This window comes from Protopterus annectens, chromosome 8.part1, assembly GCF_019279795.1.
Source record: "Protopterus annectens isolate FY-2018-M chromosome 8.part1, PAN1.0, whole genome shotgun sequence".
Taxonomy (NCBI): domain Eukaryota; kingdom Metazoa; phylum Chordata; order Ceratodontiformes; family Protopteridae; genus Protopterus; species Protopterus annectens.
The window spans coordinates 7,267,041-7,277,069 of NC_056742.1; the positions used below are offsets into that span (position 1 = coordinate 7,267,041).

Here is a 10,029-nt window from a genome sequence, read left to right on the forward strand (position 1 = left end):
TCTCCCCCTGTGTAGGTGTTAAGTTTTATGGTTTTGTTTATGGTCGCTAGAGCAGACTACCATCAGTTTGCCCTAGGAAACGTTTTGCTGAAATGTTAGTTCGATGACTTGTATGGTCACTGAATAGGTGTTCATGGAAGAGGCATTTGCTTAATTGTGATTCAGTGATGTGATATAAACCTGAAGTGAATGGTGTACCTACCACAGGTACTGAAAGCTTATAAGTTGCCATGTGATCACTTAATAGACATCATGTAAACTGTCAAGCTGTCCTGTTTATTTGTTTGTTTATTAATTAGTTTTGGTAAGGTAAACTAACTAATCTCAAGAAAAGGAATAAAAAGAACAGATAAGCTGTAAAACCTTGTTCCATGCTCTATAGGGGAAGTAAATGAGTATGCTGCCCTTGATGTTTCTGTAGCTCTAACATAATTATCCCTTTTTCTAAAGTGAGCATTGTAAATACGGAATTAAAGTTGAAGCACACATTCTAAACTTATCACTCTGAATGCAATCCTTTTGATTTGACTGTACACACGAGTCTCTCAAAATAATTTGATATTAGATTGCATAAGGATAGAATTCTGATATGTTAGAATACACCATATATGTAACAACTGCTATGGGATTCACAAACATTGCTGCTAGTAGAAAGCCCTCTTTACCACCGGCAGTAGCCATTTCTGTTTCAGTGACAGCCCTACTACAGAAATTTAACTTGATGAAAAGCAGCACCTCTGTGGGCTGTCTCTCTCTGACCTATCACAAATTTAAAATGATACACTCCAGGGAAGAGGCATACAATAATGAGTCGTGCATCCCCCAGAAATGCCTGCGATAAGTGATTTACATAGCTGAGTGAGTCAACGAGCCACATAAACCAATTGCATTAAGTTAGCCAAAGCTTGCTTTCACCCATTCCTTTCAGTGGGTGAGATCATGTCAGGAGTAAATGCCAGGGAGTTTAGGGGACAGATAGCTTTAGAGATTATGTGTATGTGTGTGGCTACATCTGTGAGTGTACGCAGATGTATGAGTGATCTCAGGTGAGTGTGTGTGTGTGTGTGTGTGTGTGTGTGTGTGTGTGTGTGTGTGTGTGTGTGTGTGTGTGTGTGTGTGTGTGTGTGTGTGTGTGTGTGTGTGTGTGTGTGTGTGTGTGTGTGTGTGTGTGTGTGTGTGTGTGTGTGTGTGTGTGTGTGTGTGTGTGTGTGTGTGTGTGTGTGTGTGTGTGTGTGTGTGCGTGTGTGTGCGTGTGTGTGCGTGTGTGTGTGTGTGTGTGTATGCCTGGGTGGTTTCAAGAGGGGGTAGCTGCGGGATAGGTAGGGTAGGTATGTTTATATGTATGTGTGTGATCAGGTGAATGGTGGGTCGGGCTTGATGTAGTAGTGAGTGTATGGGGGCAGGGGTGGTAATGTGTATATGTGTGTATGTGGGGTAGAATGCCATGCTGCTCCACTCCCCAAGACTAGTAAATAGTGGCTGCAATGCTGGGGGGGGGGACAGTAGACACCATGGAGACTTTTTAAATATTACTTTAAATCATTTAAAAATTTAATACAGCAACAGATTTTGTAGCAATAATCTACAAATGAAGAATAAGCTGTATGACCCTGTAAAGTCTGACATTATTGACTGAATGCATTTGTGTATGTAGGGACACATATATTATAAGAGACAAAATCATGGGCATTTGCGAGGATGGAGATTTGTCCTTGTTTGTGCATATGTGTGTTTGAGTGTGTGTGGAGGGGAGGTGAATGGGGGGTGCCTGTGCCAACAAGATTCATGGGCCACCAGTGGTGGTTACCACAGCAAGATGCTTGTTAGCACTTGCAGTAATGATCAAATGGTTCAGACACACAAATTAGCATATGATGTCTTTTCCTCACTGTGGCTAAGGTGTCTCTGAATATTTGGTTTCCACATTTGCGTTAAGGAACCATTTTTGCTTCAGCCTTACCACTCATGGCTGGCCAATTTCTGAATCATGGCCCAAGTCTGATTGTTGAAGTTGAAATAGACAAGTTGGTGACAGGATTCAACCCTGATGTAAGCCAACCTGTCATCCCTATCTGAAATGCTTTCACTCCACTAGGTTTAAATTTAAATGGTGGAAATATCCATACTCTAGATGTATGTGTGTGTGTGTGTGTGTGTGTGTGTGTGTGTGTGTGTGTGTGTGTGTGTGTGTATGTTCATCTATTGTCTATCTTTCTTTAATAAAACAAACTATAGAAATTAAAAGCTGAAGGTGAATTACTACATATGACCACTAGGTGGCATAGATGCTGCACATCTGAAGCTGTGGATATTGTTGCAGTAGACAGGAAGGGCCCATATTCTGATTATTTTCTTCTGGGCTATAACCAGGAGTTTTGGAATTATACACATCTTCTAGAATATAACCCACACTATAAATGAGTTTATAGTTTTTAAAATGCCACATCTCACTGCACTAAACAAATAATTTAAAAAAGTGCATACATTATGGTGTTTATGACATGCATATGACTACAACCATGTGGTTTCTAAAAGATGAGTGCTGTTTATATTTTGCTTACTTTAATCTTTATTCAAACCACCATCTGTCCCACTTTTTAACAGTACTTCTACAAATGGTTACATTTGGTGGCAGAGTCTTGTATAAGAATCTGAGTTTATACCAGCTTGTCTGTGTGCTTGTCCATCCCAGTATGGTGAGAACAGTTAAAAAGTGAAGTTTCGTGTCTGTCTGTGGACCCTGTTGCATGGGTGATTATTTGATCAGACGTTAATGACTGAGCTTCAGATATGCCTAAATGGTAGATCAGACTGCTGTACTTACTTAAGTGGAGTGTTGCACTAACCATGGATTATTTTAACCCTAGGACTGCACAGCTGAAAGCTAAATTTTTAAGTGCAAGTGTTCTATAAGTTTGGCTAGTCTGAATAGTTTCACCGGAAGCTTCATAATAGTCCCAAGATGTTCTGCATAATAAGCAATATATGATTATGTTATTCAGTGGATGCAGTGTTGGTTATTAACTTCAGATGTAGTGATCAAAGATTTGATGAGAAGAGCTATTATACATCTATGCATGGGCCAAATACCACACTGTCAGTGTTGACAAATAGAACTAGATGTTATACGTCATCTATGAAGTACCTCTGGTACAGGAGTCTGATGCATTTTCTGGTGTAAGTTCAAGGTTACTAATATGAAATTTGTTCCAAAAGGGCAAAAAAATGCATCTTAGTTCTAAAAATGGTGGTTGTCTGATTTTTCCTGAACATGCTTAAGGTAACACTGTAAAAGCTACAAAACATAATTTTCCTTAATAAACATATTTACAGTGTTGGTGTTTCTGAGTATTTTATGACAAGCTTATTTATTTATTTTTTTGGGTTATTGAATGTCCACTACACCTCCTTATCAAGGAGTCCTGATGCACTAAGAATCTAACACTGGAACTCCACTTGGATCACTGTTTCTTCCCACAGAATATCCACAAGGATTTTGCTAGCTGGCCCTTTTAAGATAAGTCCAGTTTATGACTCAGAGCAGAGTGTGTTCTCCACAGCGAGTAAAGGTTTGAGGGCCAGTGGAGATGTTCTGTTTGAAACTCTTTCTCCAGCAACAGGGCTCTGTAGCTTCCTAGTAGACTTGGTTGCTTGATGACTAATCATATGAAGATATCTCATAATACATTTACCACCCATGCATTTCCTAAGCCACTTGTACTAGTGGAGTTCATGGTAATGAGATCTCACCGATGTTCCCTGGCAGGATGAGAGAGAGAATTCCTCAAACATGTTCTGCATCTGCCCTACAGTGTCCTCTCTCAGTGTGTTATGATTAGTATGCCTCTTATTTTGGGCACCCCAAATGCATCATCACCAGCCCAGACCACTTCATTTAATTAATTTCATCCCAAAGGAGCAGTGCATGTGCTCTGTTATCCTCCTAGACTGCTAATCCCCATGATTGGTCAAGAAACTGAGCCCAACTACCCTGTAAAAGGACTTCATTTCTGCCACTTGGATCTGTGATCTCACCCTTTCATCTGTTAACCAATTTCATAATCATAAATGAGGAGAGACACAGAATGACCAGTAAGTTGATACCTTTATCCTTTGACTCAGTTCTTGTTGGAGCACCACAGTTCAGTACAGCACCAGTAAAACTGATGCCATAGAATCCATCCTCCGGTAAATCTCCCATTTTATTCTTCCTTTATTTGCTAATGGACAAAATTTCCAGATATTTAAACTCATCCACCTGTGGTTCCCAATCCTTCCTCAACCGCAGATACAATACACTGAGAAGAAAACCATGACTACTGATTTAGGTATACCGTTTATCATTCATACTGCTTCACATTCAATACTGAACTGTTCCAATGCATGCTGCAGACGGTAGTCAGGATCATAGGTTTATAGGTATATACGAGGCTAATTACCACCAAGGTATTAATAAGCATAACTGTGCAACCCAACCCTATTTTGTCTCTGAGTACCTTGGATGATTATATGGTGGGGTATGTTAGTAAGGATGTAGCTAAGGGTTATTTGAGGGTTAGTTTAGTTGGTGATTAATGCTGCAAAACCTTTCCACTTTCCACTGAAACCACTGAACACTTAGCAAGCATTTTTTACAATCCTCAACGGATACTCCAGAGGTCGAAAGATCATGTATCTGCTACATACTAGGGTAATGTCCTTCAAATACTCCATACACATAGGTGTTTCTAGGAACCATGCACCACTGTGACATTTGACCCTTCTAGGCTACCACATGTAAGTGGATCAGCCACCACCACTACTGTACTACAGTATGCATACATATGCACACGTGTATGGAGAACACATTGGAGCAGCAGTTAGTGGTGTCATCTCATAGTGCCCAGTTGTCTTACTTGGTGTTCTTCCAGGGAGACTGTTGTTTGGATACTGTATGCCCTCCCTGTATCTGTGTGGACTCTCACAAGGGACTCCATTTTCTTCACACATCACATAGATAACTTGATACACTGAATTGGTAATCCTACAAATTGCCCAGAAACATATGCATACAGTGTATGTATCATACCTCTCAACCTCTTAGCTCAATAAATCTGTACAGAACCAAATGTAATGGATTAGACAAATTCCCAAAAATAGGGACAGATTTTAAACATTAATCTTTGAAATGTAGAAAGTTGTTAGAACAGCAGGTTTTAAATTAACAAACATTTGCTGAAAGATATTGTCTGAAACTCATATGTCATATGTACACTCATATATATGCCATTGTTCCATGACTGCAGTTATCGACTACTTGCAAGAAAAACACACATTTTATAATTAACAGACCAAAAATATGAGGAAAAAAATCTGCATATTCTGTAAAATTATGAACAGTTGACAGGTATGGTTTGTGTGCATAGCAGGTACCTCTTTATGCTTATTCTTAGATCATCGAGGTGGAGTGGCAACGAGCATATCTGTCGATTCTGAACAATGTCTCCTTTCATTCACAAGAGGTGTACAAGGGTGTAAGGCATGTATGCCATGGCAAATTTTTTTTTTTTAAAAGTAGTTTACTTAGTTTGTGCAATGACATGTGACAGAATTTAAAAATGCCTTGACATATATTGACCATGCTTTTATTTTAAAACATTTTAAATCTTATTAGCAGGATTTTTTTAAGAATGCCAGGTTGGTTATAATTGTAATTTCAGAAATTTCTATTGCGTCATTAAAATATTATGCTGTCCACAGGTATGGCTGGTCTTGCGGGAGGGGACAACATTTAGTGGGTTTATATGTTAGAAGTTGAAGTGCAAGTAGACAAAGTCTCAGGAATCCTGGCTCAGTCCCTGCATGCACTGGTAAGGATGCCTCACTGTGTTACAGGAACCAGAGGCACAGCTACTGTTTTTCAGATGCAGGTTCTACAAGTGTAAAAGCTATATGACTATCTGCTCAAAGACCATCTGTTTTATTTATTATTATTAGTATTTTTTTTTTTTGGTTTACAGATTGCTAAACAGATTGGTTTAAACTCCAATATCTTGCTCTAGTTTCATTAAGATGTCTGCTGAATAACCAAATTACAATGACCCATAACAACAATATAAGCCAAAGGTCCTGAGCAACTGTTAGTGACTCCAGAATTCCAGCTAGGACCATATCTGTAGTTTTTAACACAAACTTTTTTTCTACAGTAGCCAGGCCCTTCTTGGCCTTATCTGTTTTAAACTATCTGCCATCATATTTCAGCACATTCAGCTCATCAGTCATACCCTGCTTATATCTCTGCTGTTCTTTTTATTCAACCACATCTACTTTATTTCACTTCTGTACTCTTTAACCTTTGTTTACTGACTCCCCTCAGTGAGGCATTACGCTTTACACCTTCTACCCTCCTCAAATGACAATTTAGCATGTGTTTCTTCTCTTCTGGTTTATGTCATTCATTCTTAGCAGGATTTACATTAAAACTTTTTTATTCTAATGATATTTGAAATTATCTTAAAATTTACCGAGAGGATCACCATTGACTTTCCTGCTCCTTTTCCCTTTGGCACCTCTCATCCTCTGATAGTGGAGTTTTATTTGTCTGAGGAGTTAGCAGACAAAAATATTTATATAATAGTATTTTCAGACAAATAATATATCGCACTTTGGGAGATTTGGAAGATTTTATTGAACCTAAATTTTACACAGTGGGATTCCTAAGCTATTTTACACATGGCACAAGCCCCATATGCCACACTTACCACTGGCATAGGGAGTATAGTTCAAGATTCTGCATCTAATATTTGATTACCACTGCTGCTATTACACTGAGGACGTGGAAACTATCCTTAAATATATTCATGCAGTTCAGAAATATATCTTTATATGGTAGAAGATCTAGCAGATTATGGTGGGAAATCCAGTAGTACTGTCTGTCTTACAATACTCTGGCAACAGTAGATGTTTCCCACCAACTTAACTGTCTGCCACATGTGGTGCCCACCCCAACTCCCTACCAAACCAGGGTAACATTGGCACCATTCCCAACCTCCACACCTGTCAGGGACTAAAGCCATCTTTTAGAAACCCTAGCTGTCTGCTATCAGATGTCTTATATTCCTTCCTTCCATGCATCATTTCACAACCAGCAGTACCTATCAACCTCTTCTTCACCGATGATTTGTTTCTGGGCACACTAACACATACTATGTGTGCCCGTGATTGGTTTCTCAGTGCCCTGCCCAAATGTAACACATGTCCCCTTCTCATTAGAAACTTCCATGTGTCAGTGACTGGAACTCTATGCCTTCCTCCTGGCCATTTTATCACTAGTCAATGCCTGCAATTTCCCAAACCAGTGACCTACCAGTGATTAGTACATATTGGCATCCCTCTATTGGCAATTCTTGGAGCTTTTTTCCTTATACATGATCCTAATATTGACTAAAATACCCTGGCTACCCTTGGCTCATGTGGGCACTGCACCAGTTCAAACTTGCACACAGCACTGACTGGATTTTCCCATCACCAACTGAATAAAAATGTTTAATGATTCTGATCAGTACTGTTCTGCCCACATACCTACTCCCTCCAGTCACACTTTCTGTAGCCCACCACACCACATTCTATTGAGTTCCTGTCATTCTACAAGCAGGCCTTGCTACAGTGTAAACTCTTCATCACGCAGCCTTAGCAAACTTACTCCTTTATGCACTGCAATCTTGTTTTTTTTTTCCAGTGCTATGAGAAACTGCATCTTTCTACACAGTATGTTATGTTGCTCCTGGATATATTTGCAGTTTTATGAACATTATTTTTCTTATATTTTTTGGTATTTCAATCTTAAAAACAGTACACTCCATGTTCTCTTTTAAATTTGTCTCTGATGCAGTTAGTGCTTATTTTGTATGGTGTATTTTAGATGGTGTAACATTCTGCAGAGTGAAATGTCATATTAGCTGTTGCACTCTTAACTCTTTGAATTCACTGGTTAACACAGCCTGGTTGTTTCATTATTATAGAACAATCACATTCAGGATGTCCAAAACTATTATGTCTACATTTTCTTGTTTGTTTTGACTGTATATTTATTATGTTTTATTAATCAGATCATCATGCTAGGCTGCAGACTTATTCATAGTGGAGACTTGAAGAGAAAAACCTCTAACTATAAACCCTAGGTGCAATTATGTTTATAGAAGCAGTCAAAAGTCCAAGTAGCATGTTGTCTGGATAGAGTAGCAAACCTGAGTAACTGGAGGAAGAGTATACCAACTCAACAAAGAAGCATCCAGATGCCTGAACTGACCATCAGACCCTGGAGCCTAAAGGAAACTGCAAGCAAAACTTGGCATTTCCTGTTCTAAGAGTACACGTTCTTCTCTGAAATATGGCCCCTCTGCACTGCCGCATAAAATTAAAGAATAGTTTACTTGTTTTTCATTTATGCATATTTTCAATGCCCATTTAGCGGGTCTATATTAGAGCACCGAACTTTAAAAATTCAGAGTGTTCTAATATCGAACCTTATTAATCGAAAATTTAAAACATCGAACATACAGAAAAGCAAATTTTTTCCTAGGGAAAAAATTTGCTGTTCCATAACACATACACACAACACAAGCACACCAAACAAACAGCAATCCACACACATACACCTAAACTCTTACACCTAACCCTACACTAAACTATACATACACCACTAACTATCCACTTACCTTAACTCAAACCTAACCCTAATGTCCGTCATTATCGCACTGTCACCTCACCCGCACCCTAACCCTAACTCACCTACCCCACCCTAACCCTCACGTCCACACAATCACACACTTACCTGACCCGCACCCTAACCCTAACTCACCTAACCCACCCTAACCCTCATGTCCACACAATCACACACTTACCTGAACCCGACCCATAACTTTCCACCACAGCACTGAAAATACCGAAGCAATAGAAACAGACAACCAAATTCTTTCCCTAGGAAAAAATTTGGTTTTCTGTTTCTTCGATATTTTCAGCATTCGCTGAAAACGGGTCGATATTAGAATACTCGAAATTTTGAAACTTTGGTGTTCTAATATAGACCCCATGTAGCTTAGCCTCGGAAGTTTAGATGAAATCCACTTATTTATTTCTTTATACATTTGTTAACCAGGCAAATGTACTGGACTGTGAAACATTTTTAGGGAAGACCCAAACCATAAGACAATAAGACAGTGATTTTTAAATACAATACAGTAAGACAGTATTTAACAATACTTTAGTTGAACATTTGTGTCACTGGCTCTTACATCATCCTGCCTTCACATTTTAAGGTTTCTGTTCTTGGAAAAGCCCACAGAGCTAAGTAGCTTAGTATCCATAGCTATTCATTCTTACCCCTTCCAAAGATGTTATTAACTGAATGAGTCTCTGAGAATTCAACAGCTCTTTTACTGTGTGCTGTTACTTACAGCTACCTGCCTTCTTTCCCTTCAGCTGTAGCCATAAACATAGAAAAGTCTTTCTCATTTTTACAGTTCTTCCTTCAGAGTACAGTTTAGGCTAAAAATGATGTCTTCACTGTCATTCTTTTGGGGGTTGATTTTGTATTTGTGCAATGTTGTTATAACACTTGAGTTGAGGAATATGCCCTTTCCACAGTACTGTATGATCCCAGGTATGATAGCTTTAATTAGCAGGGGGTGTGGACAGCAAAAATGTTTTTTTTTTGTTTGCATGCTCTTAGCTTTTGTGTTTGAGCATGGAAATATTGCTGTCCACATTTTTTTTGACTCTTTCAACTTTACTTGTTTTTGTTGGCTTTTTAATAGACTTTATATGTATGTATGTATATATATCAGTAGAATGCAATGAAACCAAAAGGCTATCAGGCTACATACCTCTCAACTGTTCAGATTTTTGCAGAATGTCCAGATTTTTGCCCAATATTTTTGGCCCGTTTTTCATGAAATTGTGGTTTTCTGGCAAATTAGCAGCAAATCATTAAAGAATAAAGTTAAAAAATGACGACAGACGTTTCAGTTTCAGACTTCATACCCTTTAGGA

The 10,029-nt window shown here is 38.8% G+C and overlaps 1 protein-coding gene across 1 annotated transcript in view; it reads left to right on the plus strand.

Annotated features, from left to right (window-relative positions):
- The window catches only part of ZNF469 (zinc finger protein 469), a 102,843-nt gene that overhangs the window by 77,375 nt on the left and 15,439 nt on the right, over nucleotides 1-10,029 (plus strand). The gene's annotated exons all lie outside the window — the stretch shown is intronic.